Source organism: Benincasa hispida, chromosome 5 (assembly GCF_027475165.1).
Source record: "Benincasa hispida cultivar pf3 chromosome 5, pf3_genome.v1.1, whole genome shotgun sequence".
Classification (NCBI taxonomy): domain Eukaryota; kingdom Viridiplantae; phylum Streptophyta; class Magnoliopsida; order Cucurbitales; family Cucurbitaceae; genus Benincasa; species Benincasa hispida.
Window position 1 is genome coordinate 35821674 of NC_143482.1, and position 8222 is coordinate 35829895.

General features: G+C 31.4%; 1 pseudogene; it reads right to left on the reverse strand.

Annotated features, from left to right (window-relative positions):
* Positions 1-837: 837 nt before the first annotated feature.
* On the reverse strand, positions 838-5891 carry LOC150036074 (uncharacterized; annotated as a pseudogene).
* Between the last annotated feature and the right edge of the window lie 2331 nt (positions 5892-8222).

Below are 8222 nucleotides of genomic sequence, written 5' to 3' on the forward strand. Positions count from 1 at the left end.
TTACAGCTCTGTGGATTAATGGATGCACAACCATATTATAGTTCTGTGGATCGACGAGTTAACCATTATATTACAGCTCCATGGACCTATGGGTTCACAACCATGTTACAACTTTGTATTAGAACGAGTTAAACCGTTCACTAGAGGACCATCAAAGTGTGATTAAAAAATCTTGTGTGTGTCCCACCTACATGTTTGGATTTATTAGACATAAATGGATAGCCTGATCATGCATTACTTACTGAATATGTTTTTATACTCGTCTTTTATTATGATACGTTTTTCAGGTAAAGGCAACGAACATACTAGGTGCTTGGAGAGGAGATCTGTTGAAGGTGCCATATGGGAAAAGTGTTAATGGTTCCGCTCATTATCATGTTTTAATGAAACTTCAAATGTTTGAATGAAAACATTTGAGCTTTGAATTTTAAGTTTAAATGTTTTATGATTTATTTATATATTTATTTTCGGTGATTTAGAGATCTCGAATAAAATAATGTTCTATTATTTAGAAAATTATTATTTTACAATAAAAAGGTTGATAGTTTGTGTTTCAAAATTACATGCATGTTAGTAGTGACACAGTTAGATATTTTGAGAAGTCGGGTCGTTACTAAATTTATCAGACATATAGTGAAGAAGAAGTCAATCAATTTTGAATAGATTTAGCTATGTGAACATAAAGGGTAAATAAACTCATAATATAATGTCTTATAAGTCTAAAAGACAACATCTTATAACCATAAAAACACGCTGACAATAATAGAAACAACATATATTAATATCTCATACACTTAGGTAATATAGTATATCAAATATATTAATATAGTCAATCCACTATAGTATATCGAATATGCTCATTGTGGTTGTGTGGGGTGGGATAAAGAAAGAGAAAGGCTAATTCCTTGGAAGGGTAGGCAAAATTTGTTTTAGGACGGATTTCAATTTAAGAAATTTAGGAAGTTTCGATTTCGTCACATTTGGTAATTCTAGTAATTTAGGAACCATGGGATTAAACACGTTCAGTAATTCACCTAATTTTAGGAGCTCAAGTTTTGGGAGATTTGAAAGTTTAGACATATTGGAAAAACTAAATTTAGGAATTCTTAGAACTTTAGAAAATTTGGAGAAATCATGTTTAGGTATTTTTGGAAATTCATACAACTTTTGGAGTTCAGGAACATTAGGCTTTTCCAATGGTTGAAGGTGAGACAATGTAGGCAGACTCAACCTTCGATAGTGAAGGAAGCTCAAGCTTTGATAAATCGGGTATTTCTGACTTTGTAAACACTCCAAATACTTAGGTTTAATAGGTAAAATTCCAAAATACTCTGATATTATTACTCTTTCTCTTTTCCTTTTTTCAGAAATATTAAAAAACCCAATTTTGACCTATCTGAAAGAAAATGGAGTTTCTTGGGAGTGTTGAGTTCTTTATTAACTCAACTAAGAAGGATAGAAGAAATACGAGAATTTCTTCGTAACTCGAAAGGAGGACAAGTCACGTCGAACAACTGATATTAAAAATTTATCCTTCCTACACAAGTGAATATTGATTTGAGTCAGACACGGTAGAACCAATGAATCTATAACGAACATAGCAAGGTATGGAATTAAATGCAAAGGTGTCGGATAATCATTAGAAAAAAGCTGAGGAACTTCCTTTTGATGCCTACAAATAGCCCAAATTTCACATGTTAAAAATGTTAGACCAAGAGATTGATCGAAGCTCTGCCGAACTCTCTGCTTGATTCTTCATAGTCTTTAACCTCTCGTTCTTCTCTTCAAGGAGTTCTAAGTGAAAGCTCGGTCTTCTTCTCTTATTAGAGGCAGAACTCCATCATTCTACATTGCCTACACAAGTGAAAATTGTCAACAATTGAAGCCAAAGGAAGCAAGAGATTATGGCCATCGACTAAGCACTTCCATTTCTTGAACTATCATTCCTTTGTTAAAATCTCCTTGTGCTTCAGGACCCCATAGTAACAACAAAGAGTGGGTTAAACTATTAGCAGGAATCGAAACTACGACGGTTAAGAAGTTGGGGCCCCCCTGGAAGGGGGCCTTCTTCGCCTTCCACCTAAGCTGCGCAGGATTAACAACATTTTATATGTTTCGCATCTACTTACTTACTTTTGATGGACATTTAAACCTTTATTGTAAAAACTACAGTTCAAACTCATGTGACAAGCCACGGACCTGAAAGAATTACTAACGAAATACCATATCTAGAAGCCCTCTTACTCCGTAATTTAGACAAAAATGGAATTGTGATATTGGGATCGTGAGTCCCCGTTCACATTTTTTCTTTTTCTTATCAATGAATATATCCTTTACTTGTATGACTTAGATGTCTCGTATTTCTCGAAAAAGCTTGGAAATACCGTATCAAAGCAACTTCGTCTGTTTGATCAGGATTATTAGTATCTTTGGTATTAGTATAAGTATCGCTTTTCATTAAATTTGTATTAACATATTGATACCGCGGCATATTCATTCTTAATATAAACTCTAATCTCAATCATCTCTATTTTATCCATGTGTTCTTTTCTCTCCATGATGAGCAACTAATTTCTTAATGACTTAGGAAGAATAAACTAAAAGTCTCACAAATTTTGAATAAGTTGAAGTTCATCTTATTTAATGCATGCCTAATCTATTGCTTATATCCATCTGATCAATTGCCTTAAGTAAAAATACCTAACTACTTGAGTGAGCAAGTGGTTATGGAATTTATTAAACAAGGAAAGAAGTAGTCTCAAAGATAAAGTTAACTTCTTGTCCAATATGACTTAAACGTGCATCTTAGAGATAAGATTTATGCGGCATAAAACACTGAAAGGTGAGTTTTTTCCTTTTGTAAGTCAAAGACGTCAACGGATACTTGTACATCACTTAGGTGAATGTTAATATTAGAAGTTAAAGTTAATCTTGATATTTTATAAGTCAGAGACCTGAACGGATGATGTTTTGATTGAAGCTATAACCATTGGAGCTTTGAAGCTTTGGAAGGACTTTTGGGTAAATGTTTTAGAGTTTGTTGGATTTGAGTCTTAATCAATGTTTGCACAAATTTTGAACATTGAGTTTAAGGTTTGAAGCGTGATTTACGTAAGCAAGCATGGAGATTAGCTTGCTAGTTATTGGTTCAAAATTGATGGAAGGGGTTTCTTGACAACGGATTTAGCTCTATGTGTTATGCTTGGTGCATAATTGATTTTCGACTTAATGTCAATAGATTGAATAATTACAATATTTATATGTATGTATATATATGTTTTGAAACATGTAGTGCACATTGATGGTCTATGTCACAAGTCTGTGTAATGCAAATGTGCATGATACGAGTCCTGGGCTATGGGATATGTACCCCCAATATATGTGATAAGTCTATGTCACTTTGTATCATATCATCAAGTTGCAGTGATATATGTGAACCAATCTGTGTGATAATACTTCTATGTGAACTCATGCCACAACTCATGAGCTATTTTGCTATTTAAGTGTTGTACACTAATGGTATGTGTGACATGATTGTCACAACACTTAAGTTTCTACTTTATTTTATTGTGTGAGCACAATATACATGTGTTTGGCTATGTGATATGATTATATATGGTGGAGACAAGATTGAGACATGATGCTTCTTTATGAGTCGGGAATTGATTGAGACAAGATTTTGCATTGTGATTTTTGTCTTGTCATAGATTTAGTTTTGAAATTTCTATTTTGTTTTAAATCTAATATTTAAGGGATCCGGGTGAAATAAAATGTTATCTTTTAATATAGAGCATTGTGATTTTTGTCTTGTCATAGATTTGGAAAATTATTATTTTACAATAAAAAGGTTGATAGTTTGACTTTAAGAAATTGTTGTAGGCGTTAAAGAGCCAAGAGACTCAAGGTGTCTGCGTCGAGATATTATTTATAGCATCTCTCGACGGTCTTGTGTTTGACATATTTAGACACATACTTGAATTGTTTTAATATTTTATGAAATTAGGGTAGCATTGAGATGTTGTCACTAGCATCTTCTTTTATCTCCAAATTTATGACATGAATTAGGGAATCTTTAGTATGATTTCTTGAGAGCTTTATGATTTTTTTTACCATCTCTTTTCATATTTGATACCATATAGAATTTCACCCAGACGTGTCTAGTTAGATTTCATGTTTTTTATTCCAGTATTGGTCAGTCCAATTATAAGGCGGTAAGCATTTAAGTTTCAGTTGTCTATCCAAGCATTCTTTCTTTCATTCTATATAAGCTTTCATTGATCATTAAATTGATATCTCAGTTGAGTTGATTGTTTATATATATAAAAATTTCGAGATATATCATCTTTAGTGGAAAAAGATCAATTAGCTTGTATGTATATTTTTATGGCTTTATGTCTACATAGATTGTACAATAGAACTTAGGATAAAAGAAAAAAACTTGATTTGTTGTATCTATCTCTCATAATTAGTATTATCGTTCTTCTAATTTGTTACAAAGTTAATATGGAACATTAGTATTGTATCCATCATTATTCTAATTTGTTACAAAGTTAATATGGAACATTATCCTGTACAAGAATTAGTTGTAATGCTAGCTTTGTTATTATAAATTGACATAGGGGTGTTAGACTTATTCATGGTATTCTGAATTAGTAGACTAAGTATTTGGTAATAATAATTGATTTTATTCGGTAAGCTCAATATCAGAATTGTAATTCAACGAAACCACCTTAATTTAGGAGCCCCTTAGTAAAATTTGATTATTTTTCTATATTTTTCATTAATTTATTTTTATGAATTATTCTCACAATCAAAACACTCCCTATTTTATCACATTGATTCTCTTGAAATTCGACATAATATCACTTTTTCCACACGTTAGAATAGTAAACTTAGTTTTATTTTGGCTAGTATGACAATATGACAAAGTGATATCAATATTTTAATCCTTGTTTAAAATCATATTTAAAAATATCATTAATCCTTGAATAGAGGAAACAATTTCTTCATAAAGATAATTAAAGAATAAAATAATTATAGTAAGAGTCTGACATATATATTATGATAACTAATCGATTACATATATCCTTTTAAATGGCTCGAGTTTGATCTTTTAGCTGAATTTATCAGACATAGTGATAAAGAAGTTAATCTATTTTGGTTAGATTTAGTAGTGTGAACATAAATGATAAAATAAATATTCATTCATAATATGATGTTTTATGTCTAAAAGACAACATCCTATAACCATAAAAACACAAAGACAAGAATAGAAACAACATATATCAATATCTCATACACTTACTAGAAATTATAATTATTAAAATTGAAAATAAAAGACGATAGACATCAAATATTCTCGTTGTGGTTATGTGAGGTGGGATAAAGGAAAAGAAAGACCAATTCCTTTAAGGCAGAATTGGTTTTTGGATATTGGATTTCAGTTTAGGAAACTTAGGAAGTTCTGGTAATTTAGGAACCTTAGGTTTAATCACTTTCGGTTGTAATTTTGGGAACTCAATTTTTGGGAGATTTGAAACTTTAGATAGATTGGAAAAACCAAATTTAGGCATTTTTTGAACTTTAGGAAAGTTGGAGAAATCGAGGTTAGGTACTTTTGGCAATTCAGACATCTTTGGGAGTTCAGGAATATTAGGCTTTTCCAGTATAAGGCGAGAGAATGAAGGTAACTCAACCTTCGGTAGTGAAAGAAGCTCAGGCTTTGGCAAATTGGGTATTTTTGGCTTTGAAAGCACTCCATCTACCTTAGGTAATGGTGTCTCCAAGAGATGTCTTGCGCTCACTGTCATGATCAAAAAATCAAAGCTCGTCAACATAAAAGTACTAAGTATTAGAGGAAATGCAGAGGTTGAAAATCGATGAGTAGCCATTGGATTCGAAATCAACCATATCAAATAAATTTGTACAAGATTATAAATTATTTATCGTGAAATGGAGTTGACTTGATTATGTAAGTCGTGATGGTCTCAATTTATAGCATGTAGAACTATTTATAAGTAAAAGGGAATAGTGGAAGAGAGCATGTATTGGTTGTCAGAGAAGAAATGGTTGGTACAAAAAGTGTTTGTTCAAATTTCCCACCTAATGAATATGACTATTCAAAGTTAATTGTAACAAAAGTTAAGCTCCAACCTGTACATGCATATTTTGCTATATATTGCAAGACACCATCTTATATCTTTATTCTCTAATTAGCTTTAATAATTTATTCTTTTATATGGAGATAAAAATTAACAATTTCTTGTGTGATAGTTCATATATACTTTATTCTCCCAATAAAATAATAAATTAGAATAGTTTATTTATGATTTTTAATCATTAAAGATGAGTAAAAAACATTAATTTTAAGTAATTCCCAAAGAAAGAAAAAGAGAATTAAATCTTGAATGTAACTTATCCTCAAGTAGTTTCAAATGGTAGTTTTCATGCATAGCTGGAAAACATATCGAATTAGCAAGTGTGTCTATACTTTCTTTTTCCTTCTTTTGTAGATTTAAAAAAGTAAAAGTCCAAAAAATCCTATACTATTGATATACTTTAAGTTTGTCAGTTAAGCATATTGACGATATACAATATCAGGTATATTAGTGAAGTGATATACTTGACACTGAGCAAATATAGATCATATATAATTGATATACTTCATTTTAAATATAACATAACAAGTCAATCAAGTGATACAAGTTGAGGTTGACACATGTAGCAAGATTAATTTCACACCTTGATAGACACGTTTTTAGCACTAAAACCGTATTTTACTCTTCTTTGCTCATTTCATTCTTTTCAGACATGCAGAGGTAGAAGAAATGTTGAAGGTGGTGATTGGGAGAAAGCTTCTTTGGGATGAAGAAAGTCGTAGAAATTAATTTATAGAAGGAAGGAGAATGAGACAGAAATTTTATTTCTTTAGACTTGATTGAGCCGTTTGTGTTTTTTTATTCTTTCTTTTTCCCTTTTTCAGCAATATTATACAATCAAATTTCAACTTATCTGGCATCGTTTCGAAGATAGAATTTTTTTATGAGCGTTTAGTTCGTTATCAATTCAAGTAAGAAGGGGCCAAAGAAATACAAGAATTTCTTCGTATATTGAAAGGTGGATGAGTAACATTGAGCAACTGAAGTTAAAAATTTGTCCTTTGTGGAGGGACCCATATGACAAATTTACGGCTTTCTTTACTACTTTCTTGCTTAGCTTTTTATTTTCTTTTGTAGGAACGTATCGTAAAAGAAAAATAATATCAATTTTCGCGGCGAGCCCTATCATCACACCTCAAAGACCTTGCACGAAAACGATTACAGGGGAAGTTTTCTATTCCTTTATTTTTAATTTAATTTTTATTAAGCTTTCATTAGGATACATTGGGGATAACGTATCATTTTAGGTTGAGAGTGGTTGATTTGCATGTCTGACAAGTTCTTGAGCACCTGAGCTTGGACTTTGTAGTTGAGTACATTGATATGTTGATTGTTCAACATGTAATGTGATGATGATTTTCTGTGATAAGCTTTAGATAACTTGTATTTATATTATTTAGGATTCATAACAATGTATGCATGATTTTGGGCTAATTTTAAATTTTTTCTTGATTCTTTTGCATTTTTTAGCATATAGCTACTTTATTTATGTCCTTCAATGCTTATGATTGGGTTATTTGGTCAATAGGCTTGTTGTCACTCCGGAAGACCCCACTAGTTAGGGAGTCACCTTGCTTGATATTTTATAATATGAGACATAGGGAAAAGAAAAGAAATATTTGAGCTCAAAAACAAAGAAGGCTAAAGAGTGAAAAAAATTGTTGATGAAAAATATAAATATGTAATGTATATGCGTTTTGGGGTTAAAGAGTTTTCTTTACTATGATCAGTTAGAATACCCGTGAGAAAAGATTGGGTATGGTTCTGTACAGTGAATGTGTGAAAGCTAGTACCCTTTGGTAAAAGGGAATGCAAGTTTCGTAGGTGTGCTTTTAGCCACCTTAGTCAAAATTTGATTGATTTAGACTGCTTAATAATTGGTGCTTGAGCCATAGTAGGGAAAATACAAGCTCTGGGTTGAATAAAACCTTTTCGGACTGGTAAAGACCTATATAGGATTTCGTAAGCACGTGCACACGTAAAGGATAAAGATTTAGTTTTAAATTCCTAATTGAATGAAAGCATTTGGATGATTCTATATTTGTGAATACTGTCAATATCTTT